Below are 10,420 nucleotides of genomic sequence, written 5' to 3'. Positions count from 1 at the left end.
ATATATATATATATACACACACAATGGAATACTACAAGGCAATGAGAAAGAATGAAATATGGCCATTTGTAGCAAAGTGGGTGGACCTCAAGTTTGTCATGCTAAGTGAAATAAGTCAGGTGGAGAAGGACAGATACCATATGTTTGCATTCATAGGTCTAACAGGAGAAACCTAACAAAGGACCATAGTGAGGGGAAGGGGGAAAGAGAGTTGGAGAAAGAGAGGGACACAAAACCAGACTATTGAATACTGAAAACGAACCAAGGGCTGAAGGGGGAGGGGGAGGGAGGAAGGGGGTGATAATCATGAAGGGGGGCACTTGTGGGGAGAAGCACTGGGTGTTATTGGAAACCAATTTGGCAATAAACTATTATAAAAAGGACTCCCATTTTTTTCGGGGATTTGGGGGTGGGGAATGGGTTAAATAGGTGATAGGGAATAAGGAATCCACTTGTGATGAGTACCAGGTGATGTATGGAATTGTCAATTCGTTTTATTGTACAGCTGAAACTAAGATCACATTGTGTTAACTAACTGTGATTAAAAAAGAAACTTTTAAAAAATAAAGGGAAGGGGCAAGGACTGAGCTCTGGGAGCACTCCATTATTAAGAACTCGAAGAAGAGTTCTTAGGCAAGACATGAAAAGCAACTAGGGAAGTGAAAGAAAAACTCAGGTATTGTTATCCTGGAAGCCAAGTGAAGAATGTACAGGTTTCCCTCACTATCTCAAAGTGAGATAACCTGTGAAACCTGTAAGCCAGAATGACACAAAGCAAAGAGGCGATTACTATTTATTTATATGGGAAGAAATTTTGAACATTCCTAAACCCCCCCCCCCCCAAAATAAACTCTTAGGCTTTTCTGTTTCCTTAGGACACGTCTTATTAACGGATGCACAAAATATGTCGAGATAAAGCACAGATGCTTCAGACACAGTTCAAAGCTATGATTGCTGAATGTTGGGCTGCTGAGTGTGGCTCCTGGGAAGGAGCTTAGGGTGCATGCTGCTTCTATAATGGCTTGCTGCAAAACAAATGCTGAATACTATTTTTACTTTTTTCCTTTTTTTGTAAAGGCAAAAATCCTTTTAGATTTCTTTCCCTTTAGGAAACCAGGTGGTGGTCAATAGCATCATCAGGATTAATGTTCAGTTATGACCTCAAGACCTAACTCACCAAATGACCCTAATTCAACTGTGTTCATCACCACTGGGAGAAATGGTGCTAATCTTAAAGAACCCTGTACACCAAGTCAGGCTGTGGGCATTACAACAATACTTCTGCCTGAGACCCTCATGTTGTGCCATGTGTAGTTCAGTAATACTTTGCCAGACATCCCTGCAAGCAAAGTCTTCCATGTCCATGCAGATTTCAGAATGGAGAAAGATGTGAAGATTCAGCTGTCCTCCAGAAGTTCCTGGGTTCTCACCAGACCATCCTCTTTATCCTTTTTGTGATGCCGTTGTAACAGTTTTTGTCTTTTAACATACACTGTCTTCTTAAACAAGATACAGACAGTTCCGGTTTATGTGGCAACTCTAGGAATACCACATCAGGTTCTTAGACCCCCACATATTCCTCCCCACTCTTTCATGACTCTAACTCCCACCAGCACAGAGTCACCTACAACATTGGCTATGGAGTATAAGACACTAACCTCCACTTGGACAAGTCCCCTTAACTGTAGAGGACTGGAGATTTCTAACACTGAACCAGAAGACTAGCAGCAAACTCTGTACTCATAAGCCCCTAAACAAGCATTCTGAGAACTGTGATTAAATGATCCTAAACTGTTCCCCCCCCCAAAAAAAAGAAGAGAGAGAGAGGAACTCAGTTTCTCACCTGTCCACCACAAGCCCACACTTAAACTGGAGGACTGCAGTGGCATTTTAGAGTCCCCAGGAATTAACATCAGTTTAGTGCCAATGTTTAGAAATCCCTGAAAAACCTGAATATTTATTTTTCCCTGGCACACTGTCATTTTAGGAGATGGCCACAACTCCTTGTAAAGAAGACTTGGAGGAAGATTCTTAGTATATACTAATGGCAGTGCTACAGTAGACTCCTTTAAGGGGATGCAACCTTGCCTTCAGTTATGAGGGTTAGGCCTGGAAACTGGTGAGAGGTCAGAACTCTCTAGTGTGGTGACTAAAGTCTTATTTCTGGCCACCATATATGGATTTTTTTATACTAAATGTTGGTGACCAACATTTCAGTAGGCTGGCCATCTATTTTATTCCTACAATCACCATAATTATTTAGCTACAGAGATTGATGAGGCTCAAAAAATTTTTGATTACCACTATATTTCTACGTCTCTCTTTTTAAAAAAAAACTGTTTATTTAGTTTTGAGAGACAGAACATGAGTAGGGGAGGGACAGAGAGAGGGAGACACAGAATCCTAAGCAGGCTCCAAGTTCTGAGCTGTTAGCACAAAGCCCGACATGGGGCTTGCACTCACGAACTGTCAGTACATGATCTGAGCCAAAGTCGGATGCCAACTGACTGAGCCACCCAGGTGCCCCTATATTTCTACTTCTCTTTATGGTAAATGTGCCAACTTTGTCTTTGGTGGTTAAACACTAATATTTAGCTTCTGCTACTCTGAAATGGGTCACCCTACATGCCTAACCTACAGAAGAAAACCACTATAGAGCTTTTCAAGTATGTGAATACTCCCACTCACTAATATAATTTTCAATGCTTTAGTAAGGGGATGTTCCCAGAATCTTCTCAGAGTATATACTTGGAGGGAGTGGATGTGCAGGCCAATATGTGATAAATGTATTCCAACATTCCTATCTCCCTAAGTCTTTGGATTTCTTCCTACACTATGCCAGGGAAGTTCTAGTATCTCAACTTAAAACACAGGCCACTGTAGAGTCCAAGTTTCAGTGAACTTACTAAATAAATGGTTAGGATTGCTCACAGCTATAGATGCTAAAACATTAAATCCCTAATTTCTAGTAAGTGTACCCATATTAATAAATTCTAACCAACTCAGCATTATATTCTGTGCTCCTTGCTTTAACTCCCTTACAGTATACTCTCACAATTTTCTGGGGGGGGGGTTGTCATTATATGTGCAAATCCTGAGACTCTTTTGCTGTAAAAGCTATTTCCTCCTGGTCAGACTTTGTATTTGCTCTGCTGGAGCACTTGGACATCTGACTGTAGTTATGAATCTACTAGAAGTAAAAGGTGGTTGTGGTGAGTCTTCAGGAAAATGGGTGTCCCCTAGCAAGGAAATTGCCTCTGATGAGATTATTACAAGGTATTCAATTTAGTGAAGGCTAGTCTCCACAAATACAGGAGGCTGTACTGCCTCCATTTGCAAGAGAGGCTTAGAGTTACTCAGGAGTTGAGATTATTAGTCTCCTAGTTCCAATAAATGTTGGAAATTTGGAATGAGGTCCTTCTTCCAATGAGTGCCCCAATTTTCATCTGAGTAACCGAAACCCATAATGCTTGATGAATTGACCCCTTTATTATTCTATAATGACTTTCTTTGTCTCTTGTTGCAGTTTTTGACTTAAAGTCTATTTTATCTGATGTAAATATAGTTACCTGTCCTCTATTTTGGTTTCACTTGCATGTGCTATCTTTTTTTATCCCTTCACTTTGAGCCTATATATTCCCTTAAAGCTGGTGTGAGTCTCTTGTTTAGGCACTATATAGTTGGGTCTTGTTTTTCATTCATCCAGCCACTCTATGCATTTTGGTGGAAAATTTAAGCCATATACATTTAGAGTAATCATCGATAGGGAAGAACTTAATCATGTCATCTTGTTTTCTGGCTATTTCATAGTTCCTTTGTTGCTTTCATCCTCTCGTACTGCCTTTCTTTGTGAACTGATGATTTTCCATGGTGGTATGCTTTGATTGCATTCTTTTTATCTTTTGTGCATCTACTGTGGGTTTTTGGTTTATGATTATCATGGGGCTTACATAAAACATCTTATAGATACAATAGTTTATTTTAAGCTGATAACAATTTAATTTCAATTACATATGAAAACTCTACCCTTTTACCCTCCCATTTTAAAAAATTAATTTATTTTGGGTGTAAGAAGAGGCAGAGAGAGACAAAGAGAGAGAATCCCAGGCAGGCTCCACACTGTCAGCACAGAGCCTGAAGCGGGGCTCAATCTCATGAACCATGAGATCATGACCTGAGCCAAAACTAAGAGTCTGACACTTACTGACTGAACCACTCAGGCACCCCTCCCATTTTCTTTTTATATTGTGTACCCATTAACAAATATTGTAGCTATAGTTATTTTTAGTACTTGTGCCCTGTAACTTTTATACTAGAATTAACTGATTAACATACTACCAGATTACAGTATTGGAATATTCTGAATTTGACTATATAATTAAATTTACCAGTATGGTTTATATTTTCATGTTTTCATGTTACCAGTGTCTCTTGATGCCAGCTTGAAGAAGTCTTTCATCATTTCTTGTAAGGCAGTTCTAGTGGTGGTGAACTAACCTCAGCTTTTTTGTCTCTCCTTCATTTCTAAGAACTTGGCCAGATAGAGTATTATTGGTTACTTTAAGTATATCACCCCATTCTCTTCTGGCCTATAAGGCTTCTGCTAAGAAATCCACCGATTGTCTTATGGAGTTCCATGTCAGTGACACACTTCTTTTTATTGCTGCTTTCAAGAATTATCTTTGTCTTTGATTTTTTAAAGTTTTATTATAATGTGTCCTGAGGAAAATCTCTTTGGATTGGGTTTGTTTGCAATTTCATGAGCTTGGATGTGCAAATATGCCTCCAGATTTGGGAAGTTCTCAGAAACATTTTTTTTTAATTTTTAAATTTTTATTATTTTTGAGAAAGAGAGAGAGTGTGTGAGCACAGGTGGGGGAAGGACAGAGAGAGAGGAAGACACAGAATCTGAACCAGGCTCTAGGCTCCAAGCTGTTAGCACAGAGCCCACAGAGTGCAGCTAGAACTCACAAACTGCGAGATCATGACCTGAGCTCAAGTTGGACGCTTAACCAACTGAGCCGCTGAGGCTCCACAGACATATTTTTTAAAATAAGCTTTCTGCCTCTCTCTCCCTCTCCTTAGATTCTCATAATACATAGGTTGTTTCCCTTAATGGTGTCCCATCAATCCCATAGGCTTTCTTCATTCCCCTTTATTTTTTCCCCTTTGCTTTTCTCTGACGATATTTTCAAGTGATTTGTGTTCCTACTGGGTATTTACCCAAAGAAAATGAAAACATGAATTCAAGAAGATGTATGTACCCCTATGTTTATTGCAGCATTATATACAAAAGCCAAGGTGTGAAAGTAACCCAAGTGCCAATTGACAGATGAGTGGATAAAATTGTCACACACACACACACACACACACACACACACACAGGCACACACACACACACACACACATGAATATTACTCAGCCATAAAAAAGAATGAGGTCTTGCCATATGTGACAACATGGATGGACCGAGAGGGTATTATACTAAATAAAATAAGTCAGAGAAAGACAGATACCATATGATTTTACTTATAAGTGGAATCTAAAAAAAAAAAAAACAAACAAAAAGCAGAAACAAACTCATAAATACAGAGAACAAAGAGATAGTTGTCAGAGGGGAGGATATTGAGGGATAGGAAAAATAGGTGAAGGGAGTGGGACATACAAGCTTCCAGTTATGGAATGAATAAGTCACAGGGATTAAAGGTACAACATAGAGAATATAGTCAATGTATTGTGATAGCATTGTATGGTAACAGATGATACCTATACCTATAGTGAGCATAGCAAAATGTACATATTTGTCAAATCACTGTTTTACACCTGAAACTAATGTAATATTGTGTGTCAGCCATACTTCAATAAAATAATAATAAATCTGTGTTCAGATTTACTGACTCTTTCTTCTGCTTGGTCTCATCTGATATTGAAACTCTTTATTGAAGTCTTCATTTCAGTCCTTGATTCTCCAGCTCTGAAATTTCTGGTGTTCTTTTTCATATTTTCTCTTTGTGGAACTTATCATTTCATTTATATTGTTTTCCTTATTTCATCAAATTGTTTATCTGTGTTCTCTGTTAGCCCTCTGAGCATCTTTAATACAATTATTTTGAATTGTCTTTTAGGTAATTTATGAATATTGACTTCTTTGGGGGGTCCATTACTGGACATTTACTATGTTCCTTTAGTGGTGTCATGTTTCCCTGATTCTTTGTGATCCCTGTCACCTTCCTAGGTGTTTGTACATTTGAAGAAGCAGAGGGGTGCCTGGGTGGCTCAGTCGGTTAAGTCTCCAACTTCAGCTCAGGTCAGATCTCATGTTCGTGGGTTCAAGCCCTGTGTCAGGCTTTGTGCTGACAGCTAGCTCAGAGCCTGGAGCCTGCTTCTGGTTCTGTGTCTCCTTCTCTCTCTGCCTCTCTCCCTCTCATGCTCTATCTCTCTCTGTATCAAAAATAAATAAAACATTAAAAATTAAAAAAAAAGAAGAAGCAGTTATCTCTTCCAGATTTTATGGAATGACTTTGGTGAGGAAAGACCTCACTTGTGGTTGGGGGCATGCTGGCACCCTTGGTCTAGACTGCAGGATGTCAAGTGTGAGGGCATGTAGCATCTGTAGATGGGGATGGGTGGAGGTGGCATGGTGTCTCATTGGCTCCAAAAGGTATGGTTCATGACATTAGTTATATGATCCTTAGTGAGAGTTGCAGGCAGTCCACAATGTCTGCAAGGACTGTTGGATTCTTTGATGGCACCTCCAGTCTAGTGGCTAGAGACCATGCCAGGCAGTGATGTGGCTATAGCCAGTGGTGTGTACTGTCCTAGCTATGGGTCCAGTTGAGGAAGCTGGCTACAGGGCCCAGTTGCAGACAGATGTACAGTGGTGAAGGCTAGGGCCCTCAGCAGGGGCTGGGGCCAACTGCAGGCACACAGGGGCCCTGGTTGTCAGTGTGTACATGTGTGACCATCAGGGCCAGCTGTGGGCATGCGTTTGGCAGGGAGGCCAGTGATGGGAGTTGAGGCTGCTGTCTTGCAGGTGTACAACTGTAGGGTTAACTGCAAGTGAGTGGAGCTGTTCAGACCAATGACAGGGATTAGGGTTCAGTTCAAGCCAAGCAGCAGCTGTACAGCTGTTTGCTGTTGGCATATATCTGTGGGCCTGCAGGAGCTTGCCCAACAGTAGAGGCTGGGAAGGAGAGTCAAGCCAGCAGTGAGCAGGTCAATAGCTGCAGGAGTCTCCTGCCATTCTCAGCAGTTATCTGTATCTTACACTGGCTTTTCTTTCTTAGTCTTAGTGTTAATCAGCAAGCATTTATCCTTAGCTTTTGTTCTCATCTTCTAGAAGATATTCTTTTTGGGTGAGCTCCACTAGCATCTTCCTATAAATGCATCTTTCTATTAGTACCCAGGGGTTAAAGACTCATGAAATCCAGCTGAATGATATTTCTTATCTTCTATTAGTCTGACAGATCAGAATCGTGTATGCTTACTTTCTTATACTGAGGAAACCCCTTCCTCAGGATAACTATCTACCCTTTCATATATGACTGACAGTCTTGCCAATCAAGATGTCAAATGCTATAATTCACCAATTTATAAATCTATTGGGAGTGCATGTAAAAGGCCCTTACTAGATTCATAAAAAACTCGGCCTCATAGCTGACAATCTAAGTAGAATGACTCTAGAATCTCATGGGTGGGAGTGTGAGGTGTGAAGAGTGCTATGAGTAATTAAAATGCAAACTAATACAGTTCAGACTGGGCAGTGCTTCTATCATTATCCAATGGACTTGATTCTGCATAACTTCCTTCCAATGCACCACAATATATTACAGTGGCAGTAAGATTTACTGGAAATTTCTATCAGACTATTGAGCAGGTATCTTAAATGTGTTAACACCTACAGACTCAAACTCTTACCATTCCTCCAACCTGTTTTTCTCTCCTTTCCTTACTTCATTTAATGGCATCATGATCCATTCAGCCTTGTAAATATGAAAAAGCACTCAATGGACCTTAACTATTTCTCTTTTTCTCTTTATATCCAATTTTACCCCCAATCCTAGTCATCATACCTGTTTTAGTTTAGGTTCCCTCAGAACAGACCCTGACCCAAGGAGTTAAATGCAAGTTCATTTAGGAAGTGGTTCCAGGAAAAAATGGTAAAGGAGTAGGGAAGTAATATAGGAAAGTGTAGGAAGCATGTATTATTGGGTCAGTTTCACTGAGGCAACTAAGGCTCTACCCCATTGGGGAACTCTGGGAGACAGAAATGTTCCACCCACGAGACTATATGCAACTTCCTACCCATCACTGGCTGAGGGCTTCTCCTAGAATACATCAACTCTGAGGCACTTCTTGCCATCCCACATTTGGACTGACACAAGCTCTCAGACAGAATTACAGGTGCTTGGAGTCTGAGACCAAGTGAAAAGTGAAGCTGAAAGGATATGGCTAGGGTATGAGCAATGTTTGGCAGAACCTAGACTAGAGTGAGGGACATTGAACATGCAACATTTCACGTGCAAAATTTACCTCCATTCTCTGAACCCTCCCCCCTTCAAGTTCTAGTCATTGCTGGCAGTTAACTTTTTTAAAACACCAATTTGATAACATCTGTCCTATGCTTTAAGACCACAGAGTAAAGTCCATCCTCCTTGATTTCACATGAATAAACTTTACAGACTTAAAAGTTACCTTAAATTTTTTTTAACATTTATTCATTTTTGAGAGGCAGACTGTGAATGGGAGAGGGGCAGAGAGAGAGAGAGAATTTGAAGCAGGCTTCAGGCTCTGAGCTGTCAGCACAGCAGGGCTTGAACTTATGTACCGTGAGACTATGACCTGAGCTGAAGTTGAGTGCTTAACTGACTGAGCCACCCAGGCACTCCAAAAAGTTACCTTTTTAGCCTCATATTCTGTCATTTTCTTTTATATAATAAACTCTGTACATGAACGCTTCACTTTTTGAACTTTCATAGCCTAGTGTGTATTGTTCTTCTGCCTCAAATACTCTTCCCCACTCCTTTACACAAAAATGCCTTACTCATCCTTTAAAATACAGTTTAGAAATCTATCTTTCTATGAAAACTTCTCTGACCTCCCTGGGAAAATTAATTGTTTACCCCTATATGTTCTTTAACAGCTCTGCTTTTGCACTGTGCAGATTGAATTGTGCCTGTTTATCCTTTTTTTTTTTTTTCATCACTAAACTAGGAACTCTTCAAAGGAAGTTTTCCTGTCTCCCTAAGCACAGGTCTCATTCAACTTTTTTTAAACCCAATGCTTGTATTTAGAAAGCATCCAATAAAGGTTTATTGCACTGAATTTATCTGGGTGCATCCAAAACAAAACTAATTTTAAAAGAAATGGAAGGGAGCTTCTTAGTAATTTCAGTAGATAGACACCATAAGCAAAGAAAGCAGTCTGTGAGAATGTACAATTGGAACCTATCAGAGAAATCTATTTTATTTATTATGTATGAACTGCTTCAAAAAGGTTTTGAGGCAGCCATTCTTAAGTGTTGGAATCTGTTGTCTCCAAAGGCAGTACTTCTGGTTTATTCAGCTAGAACATGTGTTGATAAAAAGAAATGTGAATACTCTAGCATAGTATAAAGACACTATTTCAAATTAGATAGTCCCTAGATTATAACTGTCCTAGAGGCAGAGGCCATGTGTATAAAATTTACCTTTTACATAGCACCTAGTCAAATATACACAAATTCTTAAATTATTTTTAGCACAGCAGCAATTTTGATAATTTGTGACTAAATCTCTAGTCATTTGCAATGTAGTAAGGATCGGATAATTATCCATTTTAATTCCTTAGTATGAATAAATAAACAAGAAAATCACATTCCTCTCCGAACTCCCCACTCAAAAAAATGCTTTGTAGTCAAAATATTATTCTAATGTGTATGTCTTTTTTACATGAATTGGGTAGCCATCAGAGTTTCACTTCACCTCATCTTGTTATTTCAGAAACTGATGAGGATGATAATGTTTAAATTTAAAAAATTTTTATGTTTATTTTTGAGAGAGAGACAGGCAGAACATGAGCAGGTGAGGGACAGATAAAGAGGGAAATACAGAATCTGAAATAGGCTCCAGGGTCTGAATGTCAGCACAGAGAGCTGAACATGGGGCTCGAACTCACAAGCTGTGAGATCATGACCTGAGCTGAAGTTGGGTGCTTAACTGATTGAGCTACCCAGGTGTCCCATGATGATAATGTTTTAAAAATTATGACCCAGAAATGCTTGGGATTTACCCAAGAGAGACAGAAATGCTGATGCATAGGAGCACATGTACCCCAATGTTCATAGCAGCAATGTCAACAATAGCCAAAACATGGAAGGAGCCTAAATGTCCATCACCTGACGAATGGATCAAGAAGATGTGGTATATATTCACGATGGAGG

The 10,420-nt window shown here is 39.7% G+C and overlaps 1 protein-coding gene across 1 annotated transcript in view; it reads left to right on the top strand.

Moving 5' to 3' along the window:
• EFCAB5 (EF-hand calcium binding domain 5) overlaps positions 1-10,420 on the top strand; it is a 154,487-nt gene that overhangs the window by 15,000 nt on the left and 129,067 nt on the right. The window lies entirely within an intron of this gene.

Source organism: Suricata suricatta, chromosome 17, assembly GCF_006229205.1.
Source record: "Suricata suricatta isolate VVHF042 chromosome 17, meerkat_22Aug2017_6uvM2_HiC, whole genome shotgun sequence".
Classification (NCBI taxonomy): domain Eukaryota; kingdom Metazoa; phylum Chordata; class Mammalia; order Carnivora; family Herpestidae; genus Suricata; species Suricata suricatta.
The sequence above is the reverse complement of the archived record's forward strand: the minus strand, read 5'-3'. Positions and strand labels throughout refer to the sequence as shown.